Genomic DNA, 18,804 nt, shown 5'->3' on the forward strand with positions numbered 1-18,804 from the left:
CCACCGCTTCACCCTACTCTCTCCAACGCGCCTGCGCCAAGTCACTTCGGGGCGGAAGTAACGGAGCCAAGTTCAGCCCCCTTAAAGGGACAGGGGTCCCTGCAGCCTGAGGGTGCGCTGCTACTGGAAGAGAGGCGAAGTGACCCAAAAGGACGTAAGTAGCTGCTCACTACCGATCGACATTGGGCCAGAGTCCTCATCCCTTTAGTGCTGCACGTTGTCTGAGTAGCTGCCCAAAAGATGCAGGTGCCCGCAAATGGAACTTTCGTGCTAACCGACGCGAACTCTTTCCTTTTGCACACACATCCCGCTAGCGAAGGTCGTCCCGTGGAAGCCCGAGTTAACAGTGCATTCTGAGCTGAGCTGCGGGTGGATCCACGTCTCCAGGTCATCAGCCGCCAGCTCTTCATCTGTGTGGACCCTCCTGGGTCCTCATAATTCCCAGGCTAACTGTAGTGAGCCATTCGTTGGTAAATTGTTCAGCCGTTAAAACGAAGTGTTCCGTGTGCCGGAGTACATCCTTCTAGAAAGGCAGAGAGGACGGCAATGAACGGCGGGGCGCTTTTGTGAATGTGGACGTGGGTATCGGGGGGGGGGGGGGGGGGTGTGTGTGCACCAGCTGACTGATAAGATCCACAAGCTGTACAGATTATTCTTCCCTCACTGAATAACCTCCGCCCCCTTTTACAGTGACAATTGACCATAAACGCGAGAGTTTGTCTCTAGACTGTCAATTGTTCACCAATATATCCTTCAGCCAGTCACATCCATATTTTAATCAACTTTAAAACTCTACATAGTGAAGCTTCCAGCTTTTTCTTCCTTTCCAGACATTGACTCTTTTTGCTTTGAGAAGGAGGCAGAAAGAACCAAAGAAGACCTGGGACAGGGGTAAACTAGGGAAGCTGCGTGGAGGAGATGCAACCCAGCCAAACCCTGAAAGATGGGTGCAGACTGCATTAGACTCTGAACCAAGCTGTTTGGTAAGGAACACACAGTAGAAAGTTGCCAACCGTGGATTAGAACCTTGCTAAGCAGAAGTGTTGCCTAGAGGGAATTTGCCAACATTCATTGCAACATATAAATCATTATCCATCGTAGCCGGATTCATGCAGTACATAATGTGTGACTTATTTTGCTAAACAGTGTATCCTGAATACTCTATTTTCAATGCTAGGGATTCAGCCCAGAGCCTTGGGCATGCCAAGCACAACCTGCTGTGGAATAATCCTTTTGTACACTGTGAAGATGTTTTAATCTCGTTGGTTTAATAAAGAGCCAACTGGCCAATAGCTAGGCAGAAAGAGGTTAAACAGGAGAGCCAGACAGAGAGAACACTGGGAAGGAGAAATTTGACGAACATGCTGTGCTGAAAAAAGGTACTGCCACGTGGCAGAATGTAGATAAGAGATACGGGTTAATTTAAGTTGAAAGAGCTAGTTGGTAACAAGCCTAAGCTATCAGCTGAGTATTTATAATAATATAATATAATAATAAGTCTCTGTGTGGTTATTTTGGAGTGGGCTGGCGGGACAGGAAAGTCCACCTACACAACCCACTGAGCCACACTGCAGCCCCTCACTGCTTTTAATGACTGTTTATATTCCATTGCCCAGATGTGCCATGGTTTACTGATGTAGTCCTAACTCTTGGACCACTTCCCATGTCTCCTGTCACAAGAGATGTCATCCTTGTACACATGTGCATTTCTATACCATAAGTTCCTACAAGTGAAACTAGTGAATGGTTGTACATGTTTAAATATACAGTAGGTTAATCTTAGCACTTGGGAGGCAGAGGCAGGTGGATATCTTTGGGTTCAAGGCCTGGTCTACATAGAGAGTTCTAGGCCAGCCAGGACTACATAGAGAAACCTTGTCTCAAATAAATAAACAAATTAATTTGCAGTAGATATAGTGGTAAATTATCTTCCAGGTAGCTTTACTGTTTTTTGTTCATTTGTTTTTGTGGTTTTTTGAGACAGGGTTTCTCCATGTAACAGCTCTGGCTGTCCTGTAGATCAGGCTGGCCTCAAACTGACAGAGACTGGCCTGCCTCTGCCTCCTAGGTGCTGAGATTAAAGTCATGTGCCACCACCACCCGGCTTAGCTTTACTGCTTTATTTTTTGTGTATGGACATTTTGCCTGAATTTATGTCTATGTACCCAGTTGCCTGTGGAGGCCAGCAGAGGGTGTTGGATCCCCTGGAACTGGAGCTACTGATGGCTATGAGCCAGCATGTGGATGCTGGGAATTGAACCAGGGTTCTCTAGAAAAGCAGCCAGTGCTCTTAACTGGTTAGCCAGTCATCTCTCCAGCTTTTAGTATTACTGTTATGTTTTGTTTCCTTTTTGAGACAGCCAAGCTTTGAATGGGAGAAGCCCATTTCTGATTTGCTAACAGATACCAGGATGGCAGGAATTCTGGCCTCTCCAGGTCTGGCCTTTCTACGCTGTGAGATATTTGTACACTGTGTGAAGATATATTGCTGTGATTGCTTTCCTAAAGAGCTGAATGGCCAGTAACTAGGCAGGAGGTATAGGCAGGACTTCTGGGCAGAGAGAGGAAGAGGAAAAATCTAAGCGTGCCAGAGACCTGCAAGAAGCAGCATGGGCGGTGCACGACAGAAAGTAGATTAATAGACACGGGTTAATTTATTTAGGTGAGCTAAAACCAAGCCTAAGCTAAGGCCAAACTTTCATAATTAATAATAAGTCTTGTGTCCTTATTTGGGAGCTGGCTGGTGGGATAGAGTAAGACTCATTACCCCTCTATCCTTACAATGAAGAGCTGGTCCATTATCTCTGAAGTCACCTCATGTAGATCTTGGATTCTGTGGTTTATTTCTCTCTGGCTCTGCCCTGGCTTGCTGCAGTCTGCCCTCTCATTTCCTCTTATCTATCTCTGTGCACACTGGCAGGGCTGGGCACGATATCATATCCTGGCATTCCCATTCTGCTATAGCAGGTGGAGAGCATATGCTGAAGCCAACATTCCTGAAATGAGTCTGAAATGCCCCTCACAGACTCATGTTCCTGAGGCTGGTTTCCCAGCTGGTGGGGTCGTTTGGGAGGTTCTGGAAGGTGTTTGTTAGTTTTGTGAAGTAGGGTCTCACTATGTAGGCTTCTTGGAACTCACAGAGATCCTTCTGCCTCTGCCTCTGCCCCTGCCCCCGGAGTGCTGGGATTAAAGTGGTGTGCCATCATGGCTGGCTGTTGTCAAAGTTTTAAGAGGTTGATCCTAGCTCATGGAAGCATGTTCCTAGGCATGGACCTTTGAAAATTATTTCCCAACTCTGGGTTCTGGTCACCACCCACCCCACCACCCACCATGTGCCCATGCACTCCCATCTATCCTCCCCACCCCCCCACCCCCTGCTTCAGTTTCCTGGACTGTCACAGTGTGAACTGTCTTTGCCTCAAGGCTCCTACTGCTCCGCTGTGCTTTTCCTGCTATGAAACCTTGAGCCACAATTACTCCCCCACCCCCGCGCAAATTGTTTCCGTTTGGTATTTTAGTCAAAACAACACAAAAACAACCAACACAAAAAATTGGTGCTGTCTGCAGAATTGTTGCTGTGACAAACTGACCCTGTGCTCCTTAGACATTTGGAACTGGCCTGAGGGAGGAGTGTGGAACAGTTCAGTTCAAAGCTGGGGCTAGAGAAGCTCTAGGGTGGCATGAGCGCCACCTAGTGTACGACCTGGTGGGACGGCTTCCAGAAACACTGACAGTCACTTCACGGGGAAGCGCACAAGAGGCAAAGAATTTGTCTACATTCTGTCCATATCTTGAAAATTGGGATGAGGTTAGACTAAAAGTATAGACTAATTTGTTTGGCAGAGGAAGGTTCAAGACAGCAGAGCTTCAGACTGGAGATGGTTCTGCTTTAGTGAGGTTTTATAATGAGAATTGGAAGGGGAAGTGGAATGGGATTTGAAAACTGTACAATTTGAGCAGAAAAGGAGTGCTGGTGTTAAAGGGGTGTACCACCATGCCCAGCCCAAAGGTTCATTTATTTATTAGTCTTTTGTTTGTTCTTAGTTGTTTTTTTTTCCAAGACAGGCTTTCTCTGTGTAGCTTTGCACCTTTCCTGGAACTCACTCTGTAGCCCAGGCTGGCCTCAAATTCACAAAGATCCACCTGCCTCTGCCTCCTAAGTGCTGGGATTAAAGATGTGCACCACCACCGTCCAGCCAAAGATTATTTATTTATTTATTTATTTTTTCGAGACAGGGTTTCTCTGTGTAGCTTTGCACCTTTCCTGGAACTCACTCTGTAGACCAGGCTGACCTCAAACTCACAGAGATCCGCCTGCCTCTGCCTCCCGAGTGCTGGGATTAAAGGCGAGCGCCGCCGCCGCCACCACCGCCTGGCCAAAGATATTTATTTTTATCTTTATGTGTATGAACGTTTTGCTTGCATGCATGTATGTGCAGCTATGTGTGTAGTGACGCCAGAAGTGGACATCAGCTCCCGTAGAACTAAAGGTACAGACGGTTATGAGCTGCCACTGGGGTGCTGGGAACCAGACCTGTGTCCTCTGCAACAGCAGCAAGGGCACTGAGCCATCTCTCTCCAGCCCAGCTTGATGCTTTTTATGTTTGGTTTGATTTTTTGAGGCAGGGCCGCTCTACATAGCCCTGGCTGTCCTAGAACTCACTCTGTAGACCAGGCTGACCTAAGCTCGCTGCTTCTCTCTTGGTCATGTTGTGAACAGTCTCCTCCCCATGCTGCCGCCGGCACAGCTGCCGGCTCCACAGTCAAGCAGCGCCCTCCCCGCATGCTGGATCACAACCCCTGACACTAAGAGTCAGACCCTTCTAGTCATTGTTTCCGGGGCGATTTGGTCACATGATGTGCTGATACACTGCACCTGTACCCTGTGGGAAACGATCTGGCACCTGAGCTAAGGCCTTGGGCCTCATGAACTTCAGACATGAACTTCTGCCTCCCCAAGGCCTGGTGGCCATTCCAGACTCCACCTTCTCCAACTGGTACCATCAGAATAACTGCATCTGTTTTATGAAGGTGAGGCTGGGCTGAGAGGTGCAGATGGGAGAACCAATACGTTTGGTGCAGGGTGAATCCACACCAGGGCCAGAGATGAGAAGCTCCAGGTGAAGGCAGAGCTCAGATCCCAAGGCTGGCTTTGCCCATGCCACACTCTCTCTATCCCAGTTACAGCCAGTCCCTTGTCCCACTCCCAGATGGCTTTATGCTACTGTGAAATTATACATATGTGAGTTTTCCCATATTTCAGTGTCCTAGTCAGGGGAAGTAAGATCACACACTACAGTACCCAGGTCTCCATATGTATCTGAGGCCTTTGTTTTCCTTTTAGTCTGAGGTGCTGATCTGGCCAAGCAGGCATTCTGCCAGGAAGCTCTATCCCCAACCCTTCCCTTAGTTTTTGAGACAGAGCCTCACTCACTATGTCACCTAGGCTGGGCTTGAACTTGCAATCCTCCTGAGGAGCTGGGATTGCAGGTCTGTTCCACTGTGAGTAGCTCCTTTGTAGCCTCTTTATCTCTTTTTTTTTTTTTTTTCGAGACAGGGTTTCTCTGTGTAGCTTTGCGCCTTTCCTGGAACTTTGGAGACCAGGCTGGCCTCGAACTCACAGAGATCCACCTGCCTCTGCCTCCCGAGTGCTGGGATTAAAAGCGTGCGCCACCACCGCCCGGCGCCTCTTTATCTCTTAAGTTAATTACTCTCTGGTCAGAGGAGCCCTTCACTTCCTGTCCCCAGGCCCCGGAATGACTGTCCCTTTGTGACCGCACTCCACACTCTTTCCTTAACCCTTAGTCTTCAAGGTTCATATCTGTAGTGTATTTCAGAAGTCAGCCTTTTTTTTTTTTTTCAAGGCTAATTAATGCTCGGTGTACCTAGTTCATACACACACACCTTGAGGCTCAGAAAGAGAAGCTTCTGCTCATCTCTACTAGTCAGAGGCAGCCTCTGGACCTGAGTGCATGGTGCAGTTCTGAGCATTGCTATAAGCAGCCCTACCTACCTGCAGAGACAGGCAGGTATAGGGGAGGGGCCTTTTTCTGGACTCCATTAACAGCCATGCCTTTACAGAGCCTATGAAGTCACCTACACTGCAAGATAAGGTGTGCACCCAGGTTGTGGGGGCGGGGGGGGGGGGGGGGGGGGAGAGGAGGGACATGACCACACCCCCTTCTTGCCTGTTAGCTTCAACACTAAAAACAGAAACCTTCCAAAATAACAACAACAACAACAACAAAAAATGGACCAAGAGTTGGAGAGATTGCTCAGTGGTTAAGAGCACTGGCTGCTCTTCCAGAGGACCAGGGTTCAATTCCCAGAACCCACATGGCAGCTCACAATGGTCTGTAACTCCAGTTGCAGGGGATCTGACACCCTCACACAGATATACGTGCAGGCAAAACACCATTGCACATAAAATTAAAAAAAATAAGAAAAGAACTGGGCAGTGGTGGTGCACACCTTTAATCCCGGCACTCAGGAGGCAGAGGCGGGCGGATCTCTGTGAGTTCGAGGCCAAATTGGTCTACAGAGTGAGTTCCAGGACAGCCAGAGCTACACAGAGAAACCCTGTCTGGAAAAAACAAAACACAGCTAGGGACCAAACCCTCCTCCAGGCTCGTCAAGAGTATACTGAGTCAGACAACGTGTTACTGGAGATCCGGGGAGGGTCACACTCAGGCATATGCAATGACCCAAGTGTTTCTGTCCCTGTAGCAGCCACCAGGCCGCACTGCAGGACAGCATGTGGTGGCACTGGATACTGTTGTGACAAACAAGCTTCTTCATGGTCACCCAGCAAGGCAGGCTCAGGCTTCCTCTTCCCAGGAACAGCTCTTCAAGATCAACAGGAAATTCCCACAGGCGGGGCTGCCACTGCTGACCTTGTTCTCATAAACAAGAGTATGACAGTGCCATGCGTTTCCCACTTCCTCCACACAGAGGAGAGGGGGCGGGCACTCGGGATAGGGGAGGGCCTGCAGCTGGAATGTGCCTTCTGCTTGCCCCTGGCCTGGGAAAGGGCTCCAGATGCTGCTGCTCTGCCATTGGCAGCTCCAAGGTCACCTGACTTTTATGAGGGAATAGAACGTGGAAGGTACTGTGTGACTCTTCTGGGGAGACTGTTTCATTTTGTTTTGTTTTTGTTTTTTGACACAGGGTTTCTCTGTGTAGCCATGGCTGTCCTGGAACTCTGTATACCCAGCCGGCCTTGAACTCAAGGATCCACCTGCCTCTGCCTTCTGAGTACTGGGATTCATGCCCAGCTTGGGAGACTTTTAAGATTTATATTTGTGAATGTACGTGTGTGTACTAGCACGCATAAGTGATATGTACATAGTTGTCTGTAGAGACCAAAAGAGGATGTCACATGCCCCGGAACTGAAGTTACAGGCCACGTGACATGGGTGCTGGGAACTGAACTCAGGTACCACAAGCTCAGTGCAAAATCTTTACCACTGAGCAGTCTTTCCTGCTGTGGATTATTACTTTAACTATGTAAAGGTGTGTTGCATTTGTTTATGCTGCATTTGTTTAATGATGTAAAGATGTGTTACATTTGTTTTACCTTGCCTGCGTAAGGCACCTGATTGGTCTAATAAAAAGCTGAAAGGCCAATAGCTAGGCAGGAGAGGGATAGGAGGGGCTGGCAGGCAGAGAGAATGAGTAGGAGGAGGAATCGAGGCTTGAGGGAGAAGAGAATGAGGAAGAAAAAGAGGGAGGTGCTGGGGCCAGCCAGCTGCCAGAGAGGCATGTGGGGAGCAGGAAAAGTAGGACATACAGAATGAAAGGAAGGTAAGAAGCCCTGAGGCAAAACATAGATGGAGAGAAGCAGGTTAATATAAGTTATCAGAGTTAGTGGAACATAAGGCCGAGCATTCATAATTGCTAAGTCTCTGTGTCATGATTTGGGGGCTAGTGGTCCAAGAAAGCCTGCTACACTTTCCAGCCTCACTTTGGGCATGTTTCTACTCAGGCCAGATAGGAAAGGGCAACAACAGACCAAAGAAAGTCCCACCGAGTCCAGCATGGCGAATCAGTGAGTTTACTGAGACTACTTACAGGCTCATGAGTGATCCCTTGTACCCCAGGGTGGCTGCTGGCTGTGATAGCTGGGGAGTATCCCTTTCAGTTAGCCTTACACATCCGGTAAAATACTGCACCTCTTGAGATCACATATAGCTACGTGTGGAATATTCCTTTACACTGTGTGAATATATGTCGCTGGGATTGGCTTAATAAAGAAGCTGACTGGCCAATAGCTGGACAGGATAAGATTAGGTGGGAGAACCAGACTAAGAACAATGGGAAGGAGGGCAGAGTGAGAGGAGCCGCCAGTGAGACAGGGAGAGGAAACAGGAGGTGCAAGATGAAAGAGAGGTAGCAGTCGGGTGCTGGTGGCGCACGCCTTTAATGCCAGCACTCGGGAGGCAGAGCCAGGCGGATCTCTGTGAGTTCGAGGCCAGCCTGGGCTACAGAGCGAGATCCAGGAGAGGCGCAAAGCTACACAGAGAGACCCTGTCTCGAAAAACGGAAAAAAAAAAAAAAAATGAGAGGTAGCGCCACATGGCAGAATGTAGATTAATATAAATGAATTAATTTAAGTTGTAAGAGCAAGTTAGTAATAAGCCTGAGCTATTGGCTGAGCCTTTATAATAAAGTCTATGCGTCAGTTATTTGGGAACTGGGGGGGGGGGTCCACCTATAGCTACAGCAAGACTACATGGGGTGGAGAGAGGAGAGTGAGGGTCTGATTACCCCCTCACACTTCTACCAGGGAATGTAGAGTCAGTCTTGTGAGGGACTCCTGTGGGTGCCCATAGCTGCTCTGATTTCAAGATGGTCACCCCAAGTCATGCCTGGAGGATAACATCCCACAACAGAGGCTTACTCCCCGATTCCATATGTGAAGAGCTGATCAGAGAAGTCTTTACTTTTGATATCAGGAATCCAAATAGTATGAAACCATTAACTAAGATGCATCTCCTTGTTTATTAGAGAAGCAGTAACCAGGTGGTGCTGGCACACGTCTTTAATGCCAGCAGAGGCAGGCAGCCTGGTCTACAGAATGAGTTCTGCGGCAGCCAGGGCTATACAGAGAAACCATGTCTCAAAAGACAAAACAAAGAAGGAAAAGCCCCAAGATAAAAATCTGTTTAAAGGTGGGGGCCAGAGTCTCGTGCCTGCTGTTGGGGAGAACTGAGGAGGAGTCAGAAAGAACCATGGACCTAGCCCCAGTACTGCAGTGTGCGTGTTCAAGGTCACAACCTTACTTTTTTTCCTGAGGTGTTGGTTGCAACATGTTGCTCACTCTGAGTCTTCATGCTTGTTTATCAACAGGGGACAAAGGCCATTGCCAAAGGTCATGAGATTGATGTCATGGGTTTATTTTGCAGATTACATGACAGTCTCTAAACAGGCCAGTTTTGGGTTTGGAGCCTGGGGCAAGCATTCTAAGTGCCTTCTCTACACCAACATATTCTCAAAACATCCTAAAGGGAGCTGGGTACTAAAGGGAACCTCTAAAAAGATGCGGAAGAGCTGGGCTTAGTGGTGCACACCTGTAACCCCCGCATGTGGGAGGCAGAGGCAGGGGGATCTCTGTGAGTCAGCCAGAACTACATGGTGGGATCCTCCCAATAAATAGATAAATATGACAACCTAGAAAATTAAAAAAAAAAAAAAAAGATGAGTTACCTGAAATTCCGAGAACAATGTTTGTAAGTGAGCATGTGGCAGCTGTGACTCTAGCCCAGATCTGAATAGAGACTCGAGTCTTATTTATTCATTCATTCATTTATTTTATTTTTACTATTAGTTTTGTTTGGTTGGTTTTGTTTTTGTTTTTCAAGACAGGGTTTCTCTGTGTAGCCCTGACTGTCCTGGATCGCACTCTGTAGACCAGGCTGGCCTCGAATTCACAGAGATCTGCCTGCCTCCACCTCCTGAGTGCTAGGATTAAAGTCTTGCACATTAAATAAAATCTTTATAAAAAATATATTCTAAATGTCTAGTCCATAAGTAACTGGTAAATTTATAGATTACTCCAATGGCTGTCCTGTACTGAAGAGTCCAAAGTTTTGCACCTAGTATGTCTTTTGTCAAAATTCTGTAACCAACTGTCTAGTCTTCAACCCCATCAAAGACCTGAGAAGGAAAATAGTATTACCTGAGTAAGCAGGAAGTGCAAGCAAGCGACTTCCAAAAAATGTAAGAAATGACAGACAGCTGGATGCCTGGACAGTTTCCAAGGTTCCTCTGCAACATTGGGGCATCCATCTTTGGCCTATAGGACTAGAATATCTGACAGACCTTTTTCAGAAGCAGAAAATTTTAAAGGACCCTGTCTTGGCAAAGTTCAGCAGTCACTCTTCTTTGTGTCCTGCTTGTCCAGATTGTACAGCATACTTACTGTCAGCAGTCGAGGCAAGGGCAGTTTCTTGCACTATAGGTCAGTTTATGCCATAAAGAAAGCAAACTCCATATGGCAGTGCATGCCTTTGATCCCAGCACTCGGGAGGCAGAGGCAGGCAGATCTTTGTGAGTTTGAGGCCAGCCTGGTCTACAAAGCGAGATCCAGGAAAGGCGCAAAGCTACACAGAGAAACCCTGTCTAAAAAAACAAAAAGAAAAGAAAAATCATTTTTCAAACCCTTGTTATTGACATGGTATTTTTTGTTTTTGTTTGTTTTATGAAATTTGGAGGCTTCTAGCACATTTCCTATCAATAGTTGATTGATTTCATCATTACCTTGTGCATATGGGATCTAATGTGTTAGTTAGATATAAGGGATGATTTCTATTTCTGATTATTTCTTGTAACTAAATAAATAAGTCAATTTTGTGTCATTTAGAATAACTTCAGCAGTTTCAATATGTAAAATAATTCTTTCTGCATATTGAGAGTCAGTACCTATATTAAGAGGTTCTGGAAAAAAATCTAACAATATCATGAGAATAGCATATAATTCTGAGTTTTGAACAGAATCATAAGGGCTTTGAACCTCTTTATTCAAATTTTTTGATTTATAACCTGCCTTTCTTGATTTATTTGGATCAGTATATAATGTAGGGGCTCCATACAATGTGAGGAAGGATCCAGTAGTTTTCTTTATAAACTGAATTTTCTTGCTTTTGGGATGTTTGTTGTTAATCTCTCCCAAAAAATTACTGCAAGCTCTTTGTCAATGTTCATTTTCTGCCCATAAAGAGGAAATTTTAGGATTAATAAAAGGTACTACAATTTCTGTTCCAGTAATGTCTAGAAGAAACATTGTTTCTAGGAATGACCTGCTAACAATTCCTTTTTAGATGACCTTGTTTACCACAAGGAAAACATTTGACATTTTAATTTTTCCTTAAGCCCTTGAGAATCACCTCCCTCATCCAAGCCTCATCACTATAGTTAAGAGACTCAACATTGATTGTGTGTTGGATACATTCTTCTACCGGTGCTGATCTGACCTTTAAAGGCACAAGTATCTTTTTGCATTTTAATTAGCATTTCAAAAGCCAAAGATCGAATTAGTACTCGCCTAACTTCTTGATGTAATATCACTCTGTTTACAACTCTAGTCAATCTTTGTAAAAAGCCAATAAAGACTTCTTTGGTGCCTTGTATAACTTTAGTTAATGGCTCAGTTCTCTTTTCTGCTTCTTGAATCTTTTCCCAAGCATTTAAGGCTACTGTATGGCATAGGGATAAGGTGTGTTCATCAAATGCAGCCTGACTATCCGCATCAGAATAATGGCCCTCACCCAGGATTTGATCTTGGGAAATCTGAAAACCCCTAACCTTACTTTGCTGTTCAAGGGCCTTAGCTTCTTCTCTCCACCAACTGTACCACTCTAACTGAAGACCATATTCCAGTACTGCTGTAACTAAACCTTTCCAGGCTTGTGAAGTAATTCTGTTCTGAGTGGACCATGTATTCAACATCTGCCTCATGTCATATGAATGCATACCATAGGAAACCATTGCTTCCTTAAATCTCCTTAAATCTAACATTTCTATAGGATCCCATTTAACTTCTGTATAGCTTTGGGTATACCTGTCATCTGATAGTCTTTCTTGAATCATATATGGATAAATCGAGGTTGTTGTTTTTTTTTAATAACCTTAGGCTGCTCCTAATTCCATAAGGTAATGATGAGGTTGGTTCTCCTCTGAATTATTCTGTCTGTGTCTGAATGCTTTTATCATCAGTTTTAATAATTTTTTCTAAGGCTTGTTATTTATGAGTAGTGGCCTTTCTAAGGCTTGTATCTTTTGAATAGTAAATTTTTCTAAGTTTTGCAAATTATCATCACCTTCTTGTTCTGTTCATCAGTAAATATTTCTAAAGCCTGTATATTATCAGGCAAGATTGTATTATTCTCCTTAGTAACTATTTGTAAGGCTTCCATATTATCAGTAGTAGCCTTTTCTAAAGCTTGTTATCTTTTGAATAGTAAGTTTTTCTAAGTTTTGCATATTATCAGTCAATTTATCATATTTGACAGTTATCAAACCATTTTTAAGGATAAAATATGAAATGCCAGACTGATAATGACTATGACTGAAATCGTATCGATCCCAGCTAAGTTTTTTATCGCCTCAGTTTTTGTAGCATCCCCGTCCATAGCAGTGAGCAGGGTCCTAATTTCCTGCATTGTGATATTTTCAATCATTGACCTGGGAAAGGTTTTAAGATTGTCCTTTCCCCTTATTCTTTTACCTTTTTAAAAAATTAATTAATTAATTAAATAGTCTAGTTTACAGTTTAAAAGTTGTCAAGTGACTTATCACAGTTCAAGAATTGTTGTAGACGTAGTGGCAATGTTTGACCAGCAGGTGGAGCAGGTGAGGCATCAAGGTAGCTCAGGTTCTGCTCGGCTGAACCACCCCAGACTCTGCTCCAGCACTTGTCCCCAGGGAGCAAAATTGGTTTGAGAGCAGCAGTATGCCACACTTGATTTATGCTAGCGCGTGCCTGCGCAGGGCTTGGAAGGGTAGCGGAACAGTGCAAATGCGCAAGGCAGCGGGAACCTGCCTTAGCGCCTGTGCACGCCGAGCAGAACACATCTGGGAGGGCAACTGCTGGAGCAGGTGGGGCCACGGGGAGCTCCTGGGCGAGGGGTGGGGGGAATCACAAGGTACGAGGGCCAGTGAGGGATGGGGTGGGGTGGGGGGTAGAGTAAGAAGGCTCCGGGATTGTCTTGACGCGCTGGCGGGTGGGTGGGCACGGCAGCCTGTTGGACGCCAGATGATAAAGGAAGTCAAATGATTACCGTTTATTATCAGTAAAATATGTGCACAAATGCCACAGTACAGGGTTGGAAATCTGAACCGACTCGCCAGCAACTCCTACTGCCAGCTAGCCGCTTGTTCCTCCTTCCAAGGGGCCCGCGCATCCCTTGGCCCCGCCTTATACTTGGGTCACGTCCATTCCTCAAGAAAACTCCACCTCTTGGGCCAAAATTCTCCTTTTAATTGGTTGGCTGACCGGTGGCAGGATTCCCTAACGACTAGTCTTCCGGGGACCCCTAGCCCGGAGACCGAGGTCCCCAAAGCCTGTGCCCCCGCTCCCACAGCAGGGCAATGTCCGGCTGAGAATGGGGTGGGGTGGGGGAGCCGGTGGGGGTCTGTCCAGAGAACGCCCAGGCGGAACCACGCGAGTGGCAGCGCGCGTCCCTTTCTCCACCCGACCCACTAACTGGGCCGCCGCTCCCGGCCACATGTCACGCAGCCCCAGCCCTCGTTCGCGCTGTGGGTCTTTGGCGCCCTGTTTTGTTTTCCTGTGGCTGTACCGGTTCATAGGTATCCGCCCCGGAAGTGATGTCACCGGGCGCCAACGGGGCTCCTCGGGGTCGCCATGGTTTTTTAAAGGGAACTTAGAGCTCTTGGCGCCATGTTGCTTCCGGGCGGAAGTAGCGCATCTAGGACTCTGCCTCTTTAAAGGAACAGAGACGTTTGCAACCTTGGTAATACATTTGGGGTTGCCAGCGATGCGAGGAAGCCTCACAGTTCTTCGCTGAAGCAGGTCAGTACCTGGTTGCGGTGCTAGGTTTCACTGAGATCGTGTGTTGAAGCCGACAGGTTCTCCAAAGGGTTCCGAGTGCTGTAGCCCTCGATGCATGTGCGGCTGTTTGTGTGTGGTGTGTAGCTTCGCTGAAAGAAAGGCTGGTCCCCCGAGAAAAACTTGCGCGCGCGGTTGGCAGCTCTGCACTCATCCATGGGACCAGACAGGCTAGCTCTCTCTGCACCCACATTCACTTGCCCAAGGTAATCCTGGCCAAGGAGATGAAGACTGTGGTTATGAAGAATTCCCGGCAGAGCTGGCGCCAATAACAGTCTCCGTGGGTTCTTCTGACGATTCCCAGGCTGACAGCAGTCATGGCAATTGGGTTAGAGTACTAATGTGGGACAACTTCCGAGATAACTTAGGTTAAAAACTTATGGGGCAGAAAGAATAGCCTTCAGCCCTGCTGCCGTTCGAGTGTTCGCGTGCACGCCAGCTTTCTACTAATATGCACACGTTGTTAACCGATGGACTGGCACAAGGGAACAGAGGTTCTGGGTACCTGACAAGGGGAGGAATTTAACTATTGTGTGCACGGTTTGATTCTTGAAAAGAAAGGGATGAAATTATCGGCTGAGCCAATGCCTAGGTTCGCGTCTTCTCCTAAAGGTGTTGTTGCTTCCCCTTAAGGAGGAAACAGGTTAGGGGAAGTTAAAGAATTTAGTGTGTTACAGCCAACATGGGAAGAAGAAGCTGGAATTTGAGTACAGGGGCATTTAGCCTGCTTTGGTCTGACCCATGTTCCACCAGGCATAGCACAGACATGTAGCATGAATTGTTGGACAAATGGGGCTGACAGGAAGACTAGCCCAGGGGGAGGGTGAACAGAGGAAGAGTGTCAGAGCCCAGGATAAAGTCCAAGGCTCACTGTCCTTTTCTACCCTGGAGTCGGTAGAGCTGGACCATCATCCATTAACAGATATGACCACAACAGTAGACACCAAGTGGCTCCACGCTTTCACCTTTTCATACACATCAGTCCTATTTACCGATGGGTGAGGCACAGAGTTTGGAAAAGGGATTCCCACAGGTCCTCGCTCCCCTCCCACCGACCCACCCACGGTAGACTTTGAGGCCACCAGGTCTCGCCCTCTGCTTTCTGGGAGCATCAGCCTCTAGTGGTTCAAAGTCTACACAGTAGCTGGACAGACGCGAACTGACTGTTCCCATTCTATGATTCTGGGAGAGCAGCCGACAACTCGGCAGTCAGCTCCTGTGTTGCAAACCTTTGCATAGGACAAAGAACCAGACTGGGTGGAGTCTTCTAGATAGTGACTGACCTTTCACACGTGACAGAGAAGTGTTTAGAACAACTGCCCAGCATTCCCTGAGGGCCCTAGGGGACTGATAGAGTGCGCATCATCAGAGTAAGTGTAGGTTGCAGACATCCAGGCTAGTTTCTATGCGCACCATCCTTTATGGCCAAACCTCAACCCCACCTACCACTGCACTTTCCTTCCCTGACCTCAAGACCTGGCTCCTGGTTGCTAATCCAGATGGGGGCGCCAGAAGACCACTGGAGGCTTCACAGCAATGACATGCTCCTGACCTTGTCCACCTGCAGGGACGTTGCAGTCTGTCCCCAGAGCAGCGGTCCTGGTGCTGCAAATAAAGGTGTCACATCTCAGGACAAGGGCCTCTTGTCTTCCTGCTTGTTTTTACTGGCTGAGTTCTCAAACTGCCAAGGAACAGGGACACCTAAGCTACCAAGAAAAGACCTGCTCCTTCCTCTGTGGCCCACAGGCCAAATTAGCTTAGCCAGAGAGGGGTCCATTAGGCCTGTCCCAGCAGACATTGGGCCTGAAGGACTCCCGGAGGACCCAGGTAGCCCCTGAAAGTTTCCTACCTCCTTACCCAGGGGAGCAAGTGTGAGCCTGGAGCTTCCTGGCCTTTGCCGGGACTCTGACTTTGGGTAAGTCCCTTCCCTGATCCAACCCTCAGCTCTACCTAGAAAATTGACAGGCTGTTCTCCAAGGTTCCTGCTGGGCCCCTCCTTCCCTGTAAGTAGAACTGCCCAGGGAGGGGGATTTCAGTTTTGCATCTATACCCTTACTAAGGGGACAGGAAACAAGCTGCCCGCTGTTTGTCACACCTGGGATTGCCACCAACCCCTGTGGGCTGGGAACCCTCAGTCAGAGCTGCAGAAGTCACTCCTTCTCAGCTCATTCCAAGGTCAAGGGGCCTGGGGCTCCATCCTTGTTTCCTTAGCTCTTAGGCCAGCATTTCCTCTGGGAATATTTATAATATGGGACCTCTTTTTTACTGTTTAAAAAAGAGGGGCTAGGCTGGCGGTGGTGGCGCACCCCTTTAATCCCAGTACTTGGGAGGCAGAGGCAGTGGATCTCTGTGAGTTTGAGGCCAGCCTGGTCTACAGAGTGAGTTTCAGGACAGCCAAAAAGTTACACAGAGAAACCCTGTCTTGAAAATAAATAAATAAATAAATAAATAAATAAAAGATGGGGGGGTGGATTCATTATTGAATAAGAGACTTTTGGGGAGAGGCCTTGTATCATGAAATAGATGTTTAAAAAAGACATTTTTATTTTTAATAATGTGTGATTGTCTTGCTGTGTGGTTTTGTGTGTGTGTGTGTGTGTGTGTGTGTGTGTGTGTGTGTACATGAGTACAGATGCCTTTGGAGGCCAGCGGCATCAGATCTTCCTGAAAGCTGTAGTTACAGGCAGTTGTGAGCCACCTGGTGTGGGTGCTGGGGTCAAGTTTAGGTCCACTGCCAAAGCAGTGTGGCTCTTAACCATAAGCTCTCTCCCTAGCCCTGTTAAACAGGTTTTTGTGGAAAGCTGGTGGGTTTCAATAATTGGCTTCTTGCTAATTGCAGGTTACCACATACATACAAGGAGCACAGCATGACGTGGGTTAGACTGGCTGGTTATCTGTGGTACTGAGGATCAAGTTCAGCCCTTGTTCTTGCTGTGATGATTCTCTACCACTCTACGGATGGGTAAACTGAGCCCACAGGCTGTGCAAGGGGACCCATGGTCCATAGCTAGTGCAATAGTGGAGCTGGGTCGTTTCATCTAAGACCAAGCTTCATTTTTTTTTTCTCCTTGCCATGGTGTGGGGACAGGTCTTAACCAAGCATGACGTCCCTTCTCCTGCTCTCTCCTGTTCTCGGTGGGCACCATGGTTAGTGTTTTCTCAGTGAGTGGCCATCTTCCGGCTGGCTGAGCCGAGCAAAGGAAATGCAAATGTTCTTCGAGGGAACCAGAGCATTTGAGGAAAGAGTTGGGGTTTTAGGAAAAGGTGAATGGAGAGTGGCATGACCCCTAGTTCAGGTATTCAGGGTCCAGTGGGTGTCAGTCTTTATGCTCTGGAGTAAAATAGGGCAACAGCCTCCCAGCAGTGGTAGTCCGGCTGTAGGACCCCATCCTCACCAGACAACAGGCCAGTTAAATAAAGGGAAGTATTGAGGCAAGGGCGATGCTTTTTTCCCAGTTATTTTATTTATTCATTTATTTTATTTTATTTTTTGAGACAAGGTTTCTCTGTGTAGCCCTGGCTGTCCTGAAACTCGCTATGTGGACAGGCTGGCCTCAGACTCACAGAGATTTGCCTGCCTCTGCTTGCTAAGTGCTGGGACTAAAGGCATACAACACTATACCTATTTCTCCCCCACCACACACACACTCATTTAACATGTATGGGTATTTGGCCTGAATATGTGTCTGGACGACACATGTATGTACTTCTGGTGCAGGCCAGAGAGGGTGTTGGATCCGCTAGGACTAGATACAGATGGTTGTGAGCCACCATGTTGGTGCTGCGAGTCAAGCCTGAGGCCTGTGGAACAGTAACCACTGACTGGCTCTCTCCAGCCCCATGGCTGACCTATTTGTTTATTTAGGTTTTTCTTTCCTTCTTTCTTAATTTTTAGGTTATGTGCTATGGTGTCAGGTTCCCTGGAACTGGCGTTACAGATGGTTGTAAGCTGCCACGTGGTTCCTGGGAATTGAACCCGGGTCCTCTGGAAGAGCAGCCAGTGCTCTTTACCACTGAACCATCTCGCCTATTTTGGTTTTTCAAGACAAGGTTTCTCTATGTAGCCTTGGCTGTCCTGGAACTCCACTCTGTAGACCATGCTGGCCTGTCTCTACCTCCCAAGTACTGGGATTAAAGGCATGCCCCACCACCACACAGAGAAAGACAGAGTTTTGTTTGTTTGGTTTTGGTTTTTCAAGAAACTTTATTTATTTTTTTGTTTTTTTCGAGACAGAGTTTCTCTGTGTAGCTTTGCGCCTTTCCTGGGACTCACTTGGTAGCCCAGGCTGGCCTCGAACTCACAGAGATCCGCCTGCCTCCGCCTCCCGAGTGCTGGGATTAAAGGCGTGCACCACCACCGCCCGGCAAGACTTTATTTTTTTGAAGCCAGGTTTATAGGCTGGGCATGGAAGCTCATGCCCACTATCACATTTGGGAAATTGAGGGACTCAGTGAGTTCCAGACCAGCATAGGGTACAGGGTGAGTGAGACTATCTCAGAATAGCCAAGTAAATAAATAGATAAATTAAACCCCACCAGAGGATGGTGGGGGGCGGGGGGGGGGGGGTTGTCTATGTTGCCAGGAAGCTGACGTAGGGTTGGTTCATCCAGGTGAGTGCTATGTGTTTTCAGACTGGTAACCAGCTTCTCACAGCAAGGTGCCAGAGGTACACATATGACCCTAACAAGCACTTAGTCACAAGGGACTTTTTAGTTCTGCAAATCTCAAAACAGAGCTC

General features: G+C 47.3%; 1 protein-coding gene across 5 annotated transcripts in view; it reads left to right on the plus strand.

Annotated features, from left to right (window-relative positions):
* Positions 1 to 52: 52 nt before the first annotated feature.
* The window catches only part of Kyat1 (kynurenine aminotransferase 1), a 42,121-nt gene continuing 23,369 nt past the window's right edge, over positions 53 to 18,804 (plus strand). The window contains exon 1 of one of the 5 annotated variants that reach the window (XM_052725312.1): positions 53 to 154. The gene's annotated coding sequence lies outside the window, so the exon portion shown is untranslated. Of the gene's footprint in view, positions 155 to 609; positions 984 to 13,902; positions 14,030 to 18,804 lie in introns of those variants that run through there. The other 4 variants (XM_052725311.1, XM_052725307.1, XM_052725310.1 and 1 more) reach the window with 4 other exon arrangements.

Source organism: Peromyscus californicus, unplaced genomic scaffold (assembly GCF_007827085.1).
Source record: "Peromyscus californicus insignis strain IS unplaced genomic scaffold, ASM782708v3 Scaffold_7__1_contigs__length_154581171, whole genome shotgun sequence".
In the NCBI taxonomy this organism is placed as follows: domain Eukaryota; kingdom Metazoa; phylum Chordata; class Mammalia; order Rodentia; family Cricetidae; genus Peromyscus; species Peromyscus californicus.